We start from the raw sequence: 14624 nt of genomic DNA on the forward strand, positions 1-14624 counted from the left end.
CCCAGGTTTCCACCAGCTCTAGACTACTAAATGTTAAAAGTGCAAACCCCTGCATGCTGTTTGTCCCTCCAGATATTCAGGGAAGGACTAAAAAGAGAAAAATCACTGCGAAGCAGCTGCTGCCAGTAAAGTGGGTAGACTACATGTTACTGAGTGCTAAGGCAGTCAAGGCCACCACAAAAATGATTTTCACTTCTACTTAGCAAAATTGGGAGGAAATGATGGAACAAATGGTGTTTGGGAAATAAAACCAGAATATATAGAGAATATAACTTAAATGATCCTTTTAAGGGACAAGGTCTGACACATGAAAATATATTTCTAGGATTAGGCCAGTATTTAACGTCCATCCATTACTCAGGCCACAAGCCACTGATACTGATGATTGAACTGTAGCCTAAATAAGAATGAAAGAATTAAATAATAAACTTCAATGACCTTTATTTCCAGATAAAAGGTGAAACTGAAGGTTAAGTTAAAAGGTAAAGAAATAGGAGTCAGGAACAATGCAATTAAATACACGTTTGGGACCCTGACATTGCACCCATTTCATTCAGATAATAAAAGTGTCCTCTTTGAATTGGGAGTTTCTTGAGCCTAAAACAAAAGCACAAGTTAGCTTTAATTCAGGATTATGCACTAAATCCTGAAACAGGAAAGATTGCTGAGAGGTCAACTACTTCAGTTCTTGGCTATTTGATAAGACTACGGTTACATAGCTTCCTAGAAAGAAAAACAAAATATGCTCTTAAAAGTCTCCAGGAGGAGAAAAATCCTAGGTCTATATATTTTAATAGCTCACAGTCCTTTCCTTCTGCTTCTGTCCAGAGAGAGAGAGAGAGAGAGAGCGCAGTGACCATCCATACAGGAAAAACATTATCAAATTCACCCTCAGCCTCATTTTAGCCTTTCTTCATGGGCCTTTTTTTCTATTTCTCTAATCCTCATTAGCTTTTGTGAACTTTCCTTTATGTTCTTCACGGTTAGCTCTAAATATGAAGTCCAATTATGAGCTGTCCTCCAGAAAATTTCTCTAAGCTACCTCATGCAGTTATCACTCCTAATTTCTTAAATAAAGAGTTAAAAAGTAAAAAGAACTTAGGTCCTCCCTGGCTAAAGGTTTGGTCAATTCCACAAATATTTATCAAGTACTGATATGTACAAAGCACTGAGCTGGGTTCTAAGAAAGCAAGATGCAGGTATTTGTAAAAACAAAATAAGAGAAAAAATCCTGATGCCCAGCAGTAGGGCAACAGTTAAATGCACTCAGCACATCCATTCCTGGAATGTCATGGGGCAGTTACAAAATGACATAGATCTGTGGGTTTTGACCTGAAAAGATCTCCAAGACCTATTGCTAAATGAAAAGGGCAAGTTGCAGAATAAAAATTATAATCTACATTTATATCACTTTTGATATGTGTCAGGTAGTGCTTTGCATGTATTTACAATTTAATTCTCACAACAATTGTGTGAAGGAGGTACTACTGTTAGCCCCATTTTACCAAAAGGGAACTTGAGGATATGAGTTAGGTAGTCTGGCTTCAGTGTTGATACTCTGAAGTTCTGTGCTATTTAATGAGTTGTGTGATACTATTTGTGTAAAAAAAAAAAAAAAATGCACAAAATAAAGTTTTTTCAACAGACATATATATAAATACACACAAAAAAGATAAAGATCTCAAAGAACATTCCCCACACCATCAAACCCAAGAGACTGAGATTAGGAGAAGTGATCAAGGAAGATTAACTTTCTCTGTATCTCTTGAACTTTTTGTGTGTGTGGCCAAAGGGTATTTATGTATTACTCCATAATTTATAATGACTTTTTTTATTGAACAGATTAGTAAGGCATGACTCCTCATTTCAAAGTGTTCACCAATGAGTTAGGTTGGGAGTGGGGAAGAGTAGAGGGAATTTGTTAAATTTAATCCACAGAGCACCATAATGCTGGGCAGAAGAGTATCCGTGTCAGATGTGGGGTGCAGGTTGTTACAGGGATTCAGAGGAAGAACAGAGCACCTGCCCCCTGCCCCCAAATACTGTGCCGGAAGATGGTGATTGACTCAGGCCTTTGAAAATGGAGAGGCTGCAAACATCAGGATAGCGGAGATACAGGCATGAGAAGAGGCTAAGAGGCGGGGAGAGTGAGGCCGGAGGACTTAATCTGACAGAAGATGGGAAGCCGTGGAAGGTTTGTGAGCTGAGGATTGTGAATTTGGCTGCCGTGTGAAGGGTGACTGGTACTGGGGGCTGGCTAGTCATAGACCCAGCAAGGAGACCTGCCCCAAACAGAAGCAACAGGAACAAAGAGAAGACGACAGATACCTGAGAAGTAAAAGCTACTGGAATTAGGTAAGAGAGATGTGAATCAGAGGCATGAAGCCCAAGGAGCATCACCAAAAATATAGTGTGAAATAGTCAGAAATATGTCTCATAAACAGAACTACTCTATCTAGGGAAACCAGGAGAGATATGGCAGTTTGAAACCATAATATGAAATGGATTTAGGAACAAGCATCATCAGGTGGCTTAAAGGAGAACATCCTAAGGACAATAACAATAGATGGGTGCTCTCTGCTCAGCATCCCAAAGCAGAGCTACTCAAAGTTAGTCTGTGGGCCAGTTCCAGTCCATGAGCTGTTTCCCATACTGAGCAGAGAAGGATACAAATTAAGAAGTATTTAGACAATGACACATTGATTTTATACTTTGGATGGATTATATGGTATGTGAATATATCTCAATAAAATTTACAGTAAAAAAAGAGAAGTATTTAGAAACTTCTGTAGCAATTTAACTGAATAATTCTGTTTGTTGGATCAAATAATTTTTTTTCAAATGTTTATGTGTTTTTCTTTTCTTTTATTTCTTGTTTCTAGCAAACCATCTTTATTTTATTTTATAAAGGTTTCAATTCATAATGGATTGGAGGAAAAAAATTGTCTTTCACCACAGATAGTTTGAGAAGTACCAGTGTAGGGTATGTTTCACACTTAAAGGTTTTAAAAGGACTTTGTGGTTATTATTTCATTTTATTGTGAAGCACATCTTCATATCAGTAGTGCAAGACTGTATTCTCCAATTTTACACAAGGGAAAACTGAATTCCACAGAGGTTTTATAAATTATCCCTAAAACACACATATAAATATAGGGGTGGCAGTAGATCCAATAAAAGAAAATCACACTATTAAATTGCTAGAAAAGATTCTAAATACTTCTCCTTAATTTCTATTCCTATTTCGTCAATATAGGAAACAAATAGCTCATGGGTTCCTGACTCAAGCCAAAGAGGCTCTAATATTCACATAACATTGCAGGTGAATGCTGAAGTTGCTTTTTAGGACACAAACTAACCACCAGGCTTTGTAAAGCATGGAGCTGTACCGTAGTCGTTCCCAGAAGCAAATCTAAGGCACCAACAGACAGAGGAGAAAAGCTTTCAACTTGCTTTCTTCAACTCCAAGATCTCAAAACGAATTATAGAAGGCTAAGATGGCATCAACCAATATTTGGAATTATTAATGCTTATATAGCAGGCAGGATATTTGCAGATTAGCAAACTTCCCCAAATACACTATTTTAAAAAAATCTTCCTTTTGCGTTGATACTTGTTATCTTTAAATCAAATTCCTTTTCTCATTTTTACCCCGGGCCCAACAAATTTAGATGCCACACCATTAATGACTATATACACTTTGGTATTTTAAACAGCACCCAGAATTATTGATTCCTAACAATTCAGAATTATAAAATTCAAATTTTGTTTATTCTCAGAAATTGTGACAGAAAAAGAATAGAGATTGTTGGAGGATTCAACAAGCTCCTAGACAATAAAAGAGACCCAACAAAATAACACTCTAGTGGGCCAAGTGTAAACGAACCAGTGATATATAGACTAAATTTCTCTTGAAACACTCTTGGGTTTAAAAAATTATGGGGAAAAGTGTTTGGCAAAACGTGCTAAAGAGATCTGCCAAACCCCAAATGTTTGACAGAGAGTTGGAGAAATGAGAGCCAGTGTAAAACTCTGCTTAGTCATTCATTCCTCCAGGCAACAACCACAAAAGTGTCTTAGAACAGGAAACAACAACGTTCTTAGGCTCCTTTAATAGTCAAACAAAAACACTAATTTTGAAAAACTAATTATTTTTTAATCAGTCCTAAATATGAGATTATTCTAGTGATTAGCAACACAGAGACTCTACGAAAAGATTGATTTTTAAAGGGCAATTGACTCTAGCACTAAATAACAATTCTAATTTTGACAACTCAATTGGTCAAATGTTGGGGAAGGAATGGAGAAGACCTTTATACGTTGCATCATCTATGCTGTGTTATGTTACAAGTGCACCAATGTTAGGCATCAACATTAGCAAAACAGATGGAATGTTCAGCTTTCTGAGAGCCATTGTACATAAAGATATTTTACAGAATTAATGGTTGGTTTGATTTATATAAAGTGAATCTCACTTTACTTTTTTTTTTTTTAATGTGTGTATAACAAATTAAAGTTTACAACTTAAATTATTATAGGATCCTATTCCATGCTTCCTTGGTTTTCTTCAAGACATATCTTCAGTGATGGGCAGGAAGCATTTGCATCTGCCCCTCAGGTAAAGAATTTTTTTTTAGTAGAAACAGGAAAACACAGAAGATTAACAAATGGAAGAGTTCTTGTCTGTCTTTTCATGTTTGGGTGTGAAAAGTGTACTTATCCAGATACCACAGTTGTGTATTCTCCTCTGACTTAAATTCTAGCTTTTTGAACGTAGGGTTCACAGCTCCACTGTAACTTGTAGCATAGCACCAGGGACAAAGAAGGTCCTTAGTAAATATCTGCTAAATTTTTATGGATGAGTAAAACAGATCCAGAATAACTGGACTCTATTTTTTTCTCTCAAACCGAGATTCACATATGACAGTGGACAAATCTACCTTTAATAGCCTTCCCTCGCACAAGTCCCAATTTATTCCGGATGTTCTCCCAAACATAGTTGTTAGAATAGCCAATGCTAACTAACCCTGAATAGCTTTGCGGCTAAGACATGAGTGGAACAGAGGGCATTTTCATAGCTTCACCAAAGCCAGGTTAACTGCCTTTTAAAAAGTGTTTTCTGATAAGTAAAGCTCCCCAAGTCCCCAGGCACTTAAACATCCATTTGCAAATATTTAATAGTGATAAAGAGATGCACCAGGGTAAATGGAAGATCTTTACTGAGCAAAGAGACTCTCTACCTGACTCTTAAAAACATTCCTTGAGGTCATTCTTCTGCCTTTCAATGCTTCTTCCATGAGTATCCTTGGATCATTTACCTACCTAAGTCAAACTTAAACAAATACCGGTTTGCATTCTGGCCTCCAATTTGTTCTTTTAGAACTGTGGGAGATACCTGGCTTGCTGACTAGCTTTAGAAATTGCAATCATGGATGCTAACCTTGACTTTCAGCATAAAGGGAAATCTTCAAAATTTTTATCAGCAGTATTCTTCCTTAAATGTATAAATAACAACATGCCTTTACTCCTTATTTTGTCCTTACTTCTGTCACTGATTGTTATTCAATCCATTTAGTTGCCTTCATGAAGGAATGACATTAAAATTGCTTAGATTCAGTTAGAAAGGAAGCAAATCCCTTTCCCACAGAATCAATGTTAATATTTACAGGAAGAACTTGACTAGTGTCACTCAGTGGCACAGGAATGGCATCACTTCAATCTAAGGCTGTGTCTACACTGCCCCAGTAGACCCAACTGGCCCTTCAGTCAGTTCAGACAACCAATCAACCAAGTCAAATAAACAGTCTATGAACCTGGTTATTTGACTGAATTGAATGGCTGTTTGACTGAACTGATTAGTTCGGTTCACAGCCGTCATCATGGGGACCCCACGCTGCCCACGTTGCTCTATGATGGAATGAACACAAACCACAGTGGACACAGGCAATTGCCAGCCAGATTGCTGAAACCCAGTGACTGCATGGTCATGGAGTAAATGTCCAAAACAGCGACTTCACTTGTGTTCCCCACCCCTGTCTGAGAGCTGTGACTGAGAGCTGTGGTTTGGAACATGAACTCTGGGAACAAGTCACCCCGGGATGAAATCTCATCTCTGTCACGTAACATCTTCGTGACCTTGAGTGCTTACTTAATTGCTCTCGGCCTCCAATCTGTAACTTGGGCATAACACTACCTCTGTTTAAGAGTTGGGTTGTTTGGAGGATTAATTAATTTATACACATAACGCACTTAGTAAATCCTCAATAAATATTAGCCCCTGTTTTTGTTGTTATTATTATCTAACACAAAGAAACTTCAGATAGGAGCCTTGAAAGCATGACTAGAATTTCCCAGTGCCTTGGATATTTTTAAATATAAAAAAGTACATCTCCTAGCAAAGACTTCTTCATTTGTCATTAAATATATTATTTTATTTTTTCAGAGTTCTCAGAATACTTGTAGCTTATACTTGGTATAATATTACCAGAAAGGTTATTTGGCATTACCTTATTGAAAACTTTCATACTAGCTCCAAAATGACAAGTGCTAAGACATATATTTTAGGGAGATGAAATATGTAGGAGAAATAAATTTTGTGTATGTGATGGGCCTGGGGCCACCGTGTCTCCTGGGACGGTGCTGGCTTCATGGGTGCCTGACCTGTGCAGTTGCGAGGGGCCACAATTAGAAGGGCCCCACCCCTGGTTTAATGCTCTGCTGTCATCATCTTGAAATTCTTAACAGTGCTTAAACAATGGGCCTCATATTTTCATTTTGTGGCTGGTCCTGCCTGGATGCGATCTATTACTGGTAGCTAAGGTCCTAGAGTAATGCACTTTCCGTACAGAGGAGCATTTCTGTAAGAAGTTATTCATAAAATGTCACCTCAGCTGGTATATCTGCAGCAGAAACTTGGGTCTCCTGTGGTTATTGTCCATGAAGGAACTGCCTCAAGTGACGCAACTGCCTCCCAAGAGAGGTTCACAAGACAGAGCCACCAAGCTCCTTCATAAGCCACTTCATCCCTGCTCCTCACAAGTTGGGGGAGTTGGCGAGCAAGAGTGATTCGGAGTCATTACCCTCATCTGGGATTCCACTGATGACAGTTCATATTTAAAAATGTATTTTGAATAATCATAAGAGTCTAAAAAGTATCTTGATAGCAAACATTGAAATAAAGATTTGGATTCTTCTGTCATCCGCCCTACCCTTCTTGAGTTCAGGTGTGGTTCATGAGATCTTGACATGGTTTCTCCATGGTTGGTCTAAAGCAGGAGACAAAACCACTGCTTTAGTTCTTTGATATTTACTGTGTGATTAGTCTAAGCATGATAGGGAGAAAAACATGTAAGGCACTATTTTATTTGCAAGACAGAAGCACATAATGTTTATTAATAAAGAGCCTGGTTTACATAGTTTTTATTATTATTGAGCATAAAATGGTTTATATTACAAGCAAGGGTGAAATTACTAACTAATTAGCCTGTGAAGATCACGTTTAATGGAATACATAAATCTAGGGTGTTGCTTTTTTTGCAAACCTTAAGGGTCTTATTCATTAAACATGTACATATGCAGCCTTTATGCTAAAACAGGGGATTGTAATATACAATTCAAGGTCAAATGATTCATTTTGTGTTTCCCAAAGTCCAAATTCTAGGTGCTTTAAATTCCTTAACTTTTAAGGAAGTCAGTTTAAATACTAAGCGGCCTTAATGTGAACACTGAATTCAACTATGAATGATGGTTCATAGATGGTTCAAGTACAAATTGATAAAAACAAAGTTGAAGAATTTAAGGGCTAAATTTTCTTTTCTCTCCCTCTCTCTCTCTTTGGGTACTATATCTTAAGACCCATTTAACTCTTCCAAAGGAATTTTGTTTCTATTAACTTAGAGGATTGCACAATCTTTGTAAACACACTATTCTCGTATATTTCAGTTAAATTTTGTAATAGCACCATAAAATGTGTCAGGCATTGCAATAAACTATCAGTCACAGGAAGGCACAAATTGTATGGGAAAATTACTAGAAACCATGTCTTAGAAGGAAGAAAAAAGTCAAACTCTTCAAGATTTGGGGAAAATAATACTAAATGTTTCCTTAAAATGTGTGTTTCTCATTTTAATAAAATAAAGACCCTGTGTTTTAAGTAAATCTCACGGTTTGAAGCAGTTTGGCTACTTTAATCCTCTGACTTTCCCCACATTCTTACGAACTGGTTCCTGCCTCAAGGCCACCAGCAAGGAGATAAGCTTCCCTCTCTACCTTCCCCCAAATGACATTCAGCTCCCTTTGGAGGAGGGTGTTGTTACCAGCAGGGGGGCTGTGGCTGCTGTGGGGACTCACAAATGCACACTGTCATTTTTTACTTCAGAAGAGGGTTTATGGGTAAAATCTAGAGAATATTGGACTTGTGTATATTACTTAGTTGGTTAAAAGACGACCTGAAGCATATTGTGATTCTGGTACTTTCATTCAAAATTCAAGTCACCATTCTGGAAAACTCACTTCTGTTCTGGGAAGCTAAAAAATATGCTTATTTGCAAGAATAAAGAGGCCTTACCTGAGGAGTTGGATTACACGGATAGTTGTGATTTGTTTCATTTGTCTCTTGCTTATTCTAGCCTCAGAGTGATGACAAAAAGCAAAAAGAAAACAAAACAGAAAGGTCAGTTTAGCTGCTATAATAAATAATAGCAGCGTGATTTGCAGTTACTCTGTGACCATCCCAATAACCCCAGATTATTAAAATATTATTCACAATGAAGATAATGCTGCATGCTGCCATAAAGTCCCTGTCTTTCTGTTTTATGGAAGTGCTTTTGTTCTAATGTCAGAACTCAGAGTATATCTAGACTCACCAAACCCTAAGATGAGCGTTCAGGAAATCTGTGTTTAGGAAGAACCTCAACTGTTTGCTCTGGACCGCCTGAGATACTTGGACATGGGTGTTTGCTGCGAGACAGGCTGGCCTGTCTCGCTCACATCATTTAAAGATGAACACTGCCCCCTCCTGGAGTGAGACCACATTACATCCAGAAGTACTGCATCATTTGAGTGTGGCAGACAAACCCTGCCTAAAGGGGAAATTTGTTTTAATTCTTTCACTCTTCTTCAGTTCTTAGCCATCAGTTCAGAAGCATTATAACTGCAAAGCATCCTTACTGCCAGGCAAGACAACACGGTTTATTTTGTCATTATTACTCATTTTTATGAACTACCATCATTAGCAGAGGTTCACTGAAATGAAATGACAGGAGAGACAAAGACACTCACTGTGATGATTGAGGGGTCTGAGATGGAGCAGGGCATGGAAAAGAGAAAAACCTGCAAAGCGTTTTCATACTCTGTAGTTCAGCCACAGCAATGTACAACACCCAAAGTTAAAGAGCGAATGCAAGCAGAATTATAGCCATTAGAGAGCTCTCCAGAGCATCTGAATCACTTTAACTTCTACCCATTCCCTTTCCCCCTAAACTGAGCACCATAGAACTATCTGGAGATGAGAGGGAGGCTGGGTACCCGACCCTAAGACCTTGTTGGAACACCAAAAGGATGGCCCCTTTCATGTACCCCCGCACCCTCTTCCTGCTTCCTGGGGTAACTGAGGTTAAGGTGAATCCCAAGAGCAATGCCACAGGGGAGAAAGTCCCATCAAATGAATTCACCTGGAAATCAAGCACTGCCTGCTCTCCTTGCAACCTCAAAGGCAATGCATTTTATTGGACCTCCTGAAGCTTTCTTTTGGTCAGAAAAATTTGCTGGGAATTTGTGGAAGGTACCCCAGAAAGCATAGCTCAGATTTGTCTTCAGAACTGTTGCGAAGGGAGTTGACCATTTTGGGAGAGCTAACAGATAGCACTTGATTTTAAAAATCCAATTATGCACATTGAGCAAATGCCCTTTATTGTGTTGCTAGAAGACAGGGCTAAGACATACTTCCATTGAACCGTTCAACAAATGTCCCTGGGTGCCTACTGTGTGCCAGAGTCCCACGGTGTTTAATAACTATTCATTTAGGAAGTCCCTCATTGTTCACAAGTACTTTAATTACAGACTATCAACATAAAAACTCCGAGACAGGAATTCTTACCTCCCCTTTACAAGCTAGGAAATTTGGAGTTGAAAAGGTTTAAATAGACAGGACCAGCATGAACCTGGAGACCCCGGGTCTCTGAATTTCCATCTTTCACCTTTACTCGTTTCTTAAGTCTCTGGCTTTAGGGAACGATTTTTTAAAAAAGATACTACAAAGGTTTTGATTCCCACCATGGCCATCACATCGTTCCAATTCTTTAAAGTTTGTACCTGTCTAGCAACAGTACTCTCATTCCTAGAGACATTAATACACAGATCTGGCAAAAAGGTGGAAACTAAAGGGAGACCAAATAACTTTGCCAATCACAGTTGATTATTCATTAGCTCCTAAGCAGACGGATGTTGAAGGGTGGACTTTCTGGGACAAAGATACACCCACAAGTGTAAAGATCAATGAAGGGAACAGGAATGTGAGAACCCAACAAAATGTTTTGAAATGACTGGAATCTGACTATTTTAAGGACATGACAACAACTATAACGAAAACTTAGAAAATGTATTAAGAAGAGAGAACCATATCATTTTGGCATCCAAGATAGCAGCACAGGTTTCTTTAGTAGATTAGCAGCTATACAAGGTATGCCTTCTATGGTGGTTTGAAGCTGGATGTACCCCAGAAAAACATTTCTTATATTTAATCCATTCCTGTGGGTGTGAACCCATTGTAAGTAGGACCTTCTGATCAAGTTACTGCAGTTAAGGTGTGGTACACCTCAATCAGGATGGGTCTTAATCCTATTACTGGAGTCCTTTATCAGAGGAGGAAATTCAGACAGAGAGAGAAAGCCACAGGAAGCAAGAAGTGAAACAGAACCTGAAGAGAAGGAAGAGACCACGAGATGCTGCCAAGTGCCTTGCCGTGAGACAGAAGAACCAAGGATCACCTCAGGATGTCACAGTCTTCTGGGAGAAGCATAGCATATATGCCTTGATTTGGACATTTTCCCTGCCTCAAAACTGTGAGCGAATAAATCCCCACTGTTTAACCTGGCCCATTTCATGGTATTTATTAAAGCAGCCTAGGAAATTAAAGCACCTTCTATTTATCAATCTCCTGAATTAGATACCTGGCAATAAAACACCAATGCATGGGAAGAAGAGATGGCCTGGCAAGCAGAAGTTCTGAGGTGACAGAAAATAGCAGACAGAGAAAAGAGAGCAGCAGGACAGCAAAGGAAAAAATGGAAAAGGAAACACAGCAGCTAATAAGGAAGGAACAAAACAAAATTGGTGTGAAATTGTCATAACAAATGTTCTTCAGATGTTATAATGCCAGTAAAAGAAATCTGAGCCCCATAACACAAGCAACATTTGTATGGATTTAAGAGTATTTTCAGAGTACAAACATGCTGTTTGATTTTAATGTGTTCAAAAAGTCATCCGGGACACCAGGATTCTCCCAAAGCACCTTGAACTCTTAACAGTTGAGACTTCAAAAAAAAAAAAGCAACTTATGAGACAGTCTTTTAGTCAACATGCTCCACATATAAAACAGTTTGATTGCTGTAGAGAAATAATGATAAATGATGTATACCAGTAGCTCTTCAAACTACTGTTTTTAGCTAAATAAGTGGGTGTAAATAATTTTATGGTGGAAAAGAACTCCACTCTCTGTTATGCTTTTCTTCGGTGTGCATAATGTTAAAATTAATAATTTTAAATACTACAAAAAACATTTAAATAATTTGTTTATGGCCATGCATTTAATAGGAGATACAGACCCCAAGCTCATCCTACCTTATGTATTCTCAGAGCTGACACATAGCTCTACTTTAGGAAGTCACCATATCAACCTATGAAAATATGTATAACAATGAGCTATACTATAATTCTATTCTAATCATAGAATTCTATTAAAAATTCACCCCTTTCATTGATGAGTTCCCTGATGACATGGCACTATCCAGCAAAGCACCACCATGCTTTATAAATAAGAACTGATTAAATATTTTTACTTCTTAGATTAGCAATTCCTTTGGATATGTGATGTATTTTATTGTCCAATTTTTCTGAAAATTTATATCATATTTATAGAACAAACATTTCTTTAAAAACACCCTCAACTCATAGACATCCTCTAATCCGTCTCTACATTGTTTCCAGAATTGTCTTTCTAACCCTAAATAAAATATGATCATATATAACTCCCTTCTTCAAAATTCTTCATTGTTACATGGAACAAAATGTTAACAGGTATTCAATACAAAAGTATTCAAAGATTAAATTGGTTTTGAGAAAGCTTCATTTTCTCTTCCTATCTTGGCATACTAAGAGCTCTGAAAATCCTACAATAAGAAAAAAATTTATCTGTATTGTACCAAACATTTCTCAAACTTGGACCATCAAATATTTTTATTAATAGAACACCTGTTAATATATCAAGGACTCTGGGGGAAACATTTTAGGAGATATTGACTTATTTCATAAAATCTAGACTCTTCAGCGTGACACATAAGCTTTTCATAAACCATTACTTGCCCACTGTCTCCAGCTTCATTTCCTGCCATTCTTCCCCATGCATTCCTCAATAGACCCAACTATTTGCTGTTTTCTGAATTGATCTTGTCCCCTTGTGCCTCTAAGTCTTTCAAAATGCAGAGTCTTCTGCCTGGAACATTTTTGCACCTCCTTATTTACCTGGCTACCTCCTAACCGTTCTTTCAGGCTTACTGTTTCCTTCTGTTAAGATTCCTCCTTCCCTGATACCCCCTCTATGCTCCGTCCTCTTGTGGGTAGCTTGTTCCACTTACCACACCATTGTGTTTTTCTCCCCTGTTTGTTTCCCCATTAGCTCTTACAGGGACCCAACAAATCCCTATTCCCCAGGGCTTAGCAAAATGCCTGGCACATTTGTGATGAATGCCTGGGGAATGTGTTCTCAGATTTCCTCTTTAATTTCCTTCTGTATTAAAAATAGTCCTACACAAAGGTATTGCATCTCCTCTTAAAAGTCTTGAAGATATTAATAATGATAATAATAGCTAATATTTATTGGGTGCTTACTATGTACCAGGCTTCACAATAAGCATTTTTCATGGAATAGCTTTTTTTTTTTTAAATCACATCAACGTTATAGCATGAATACATGATTATCTCCTTTTCCTAGTTAGAGAAATCAAGGCACACAGAAGTTAAGTAATTTGTTCAAGGTCACAGAACAGGTGGATGCAGAACTGGCATTTGTACCCAAATATTTTAGCTATCATATTATAATATGCTTATGTGTCTATTCAAACAGGGAAAAAGTTCACTATAATAGAAGTAGAAAGACAAGATATGAATTTTTCTCCAATTCACCAAGAAGGGGGAAGAATTATATTTAGATATTTATGGTGCAGTGAAGGAGGATCACAAAGGAACTATAAACAGGTCTTGCAAAAACCCACCTGTCAGGTTCTTGGGAAAAATAAGGCAGCATCATGAAGAAGATTGGAAGCGTTATTTATTCCATAAAAATGAAGCAGCCTTCAGGGGTTACCACAAGCACCAGCTGGAGGCTAAACTCCAAGAAAACCTCCTGCTGTTCCATCACCGGGTACAGTGGGAATGTAAGTGGCTGCTGCATTAAAAGTAGTTGGGACTGCAACAGTGTGGCAACCATAACCACAACAAGCACCCCAACAGCCAAAACGTATCTGTCCCCAGCCCTGCAGTAAAGGGTTACAGATGGGGAAACTGAGGCTCAATGAGCCCCGTGACTGCTCAAGGTAACCCAGTTAGTAATAAAGTTGAGCTCAAGTCCAGATCTGACCACAAAGTCTATAATCTTTCCAACATGTCATGGAGCCCTTTACGAGACTCCAAGGAAGCCAAGCCATCTTTCAAAGCCCACTAGAATTTTAGCTGCTCCTGTGAAATTATATATGCTCTTGGTTTTTTTGTTTTGTTTTGTTTTGTTTTTGGTCCTGAATTTTAGTGTAGTCATCCAAACCAGACTGTATATCTCCTGAGACAGAACGTTGTGCCTTTGTCCATTCTTGTTGAGTGTAGAGTACATAGTCATTAAACATTAGTTCACTGATGGACTAAACGAGAACCCAAAAACAAATGCGTAGGTCAGGTGGATGGAAGCCTGCGGTGATTTTCGGGCAGCTGGCAAAGTCAGCCTGTAAGAAGGGTCTCGGTGTCTTTCCAAGACCACATGCGGTGTAGAAACCAGGCGCTCCTCCTGACTCTGCCTCGAACTGGCTGCATGACATTAATTAAGTCTCAACTTCTCTGGGTCTGTGATGCCTCATGAATAAAATGAGCATATAGGTTTCTCTGAGGGCCCTTCTGGTTCAAAATATCTAGAGTGATATTTTCACCATTGAAGAGAATGAAAATTCTCCCCCACGGATGTTGACACTCTTGGTAAATAATTTGCATTTTCAGTGCTCTCCGTAAGAATTTGAAAGCCAGAATACCACGTTTCCAAGATATAGTTTGCCTTTAAAAAGAAATGAATTTTATTTGTGAGGTACCCTGGCTCTCCTCCTACCTAACATGCCCATTGTAGGCTTCAACCATAAAGCCTTCTATGT

The 14624-nt window shown here is 38.3% G+C and overlaps 1 protein-coding gene and 1 pseudogene across 4 annotated transcripts in view; one reads left to right on the forward strand and one right to left on the reverse strand.

Annotated features, from left to right (window-relative positions):
* Nucleotides 1–14624, reverse strand: part of FTCDNL1 (formiminotransferase cyclodeaminase N-terminal like) — a 158307-nt gene that overhangs the window by 42117 nt on the left and 101566 nt on the right. The window contains exons 12-13 of one of the 4 annotated variants that reach the window (XM_037849291.1): nucleotides 8567–8623; nucleotides 5821–7265 (exon numbers count right to left, since the gene is read on the reverse strand). The exons of 1 other annotated variant lie outside the window; for it this stretch is intronic. The gene's annotated coding sequence lies outside the window, so the exon portion shown is untranslated. Of the gene's footprint in view, nucleotides 1–5820; nucleotides 7266–8566; nucleotides 8629–14624 lie in introns of those variants that run through there. 2 more of the 4 variants (XR_005218764.1, XR_005218765.1) reach the window with 2 other exon arrangements.
* On the forward strand, nucleotides 10274–11348 carry LOC119544126 (annotated as a pseudogene).

The sequence above is a fragment of the Choloepus didactylus genome, chromosome 9 (genome assembly GCF_015220235.1).
Source record: "Choloepus didactylus isolate mChoDid1 chromosome 9, mChoDid1.pri, whole genome shotgun sequence".
Classification (NCBI taxonomy): domain Eukaryota; kingdom Metazoa; phylum Chordata; class Mammalia; order Pilosa; family Megalonychidae; genus Choloepus; species Choloepus didactylus.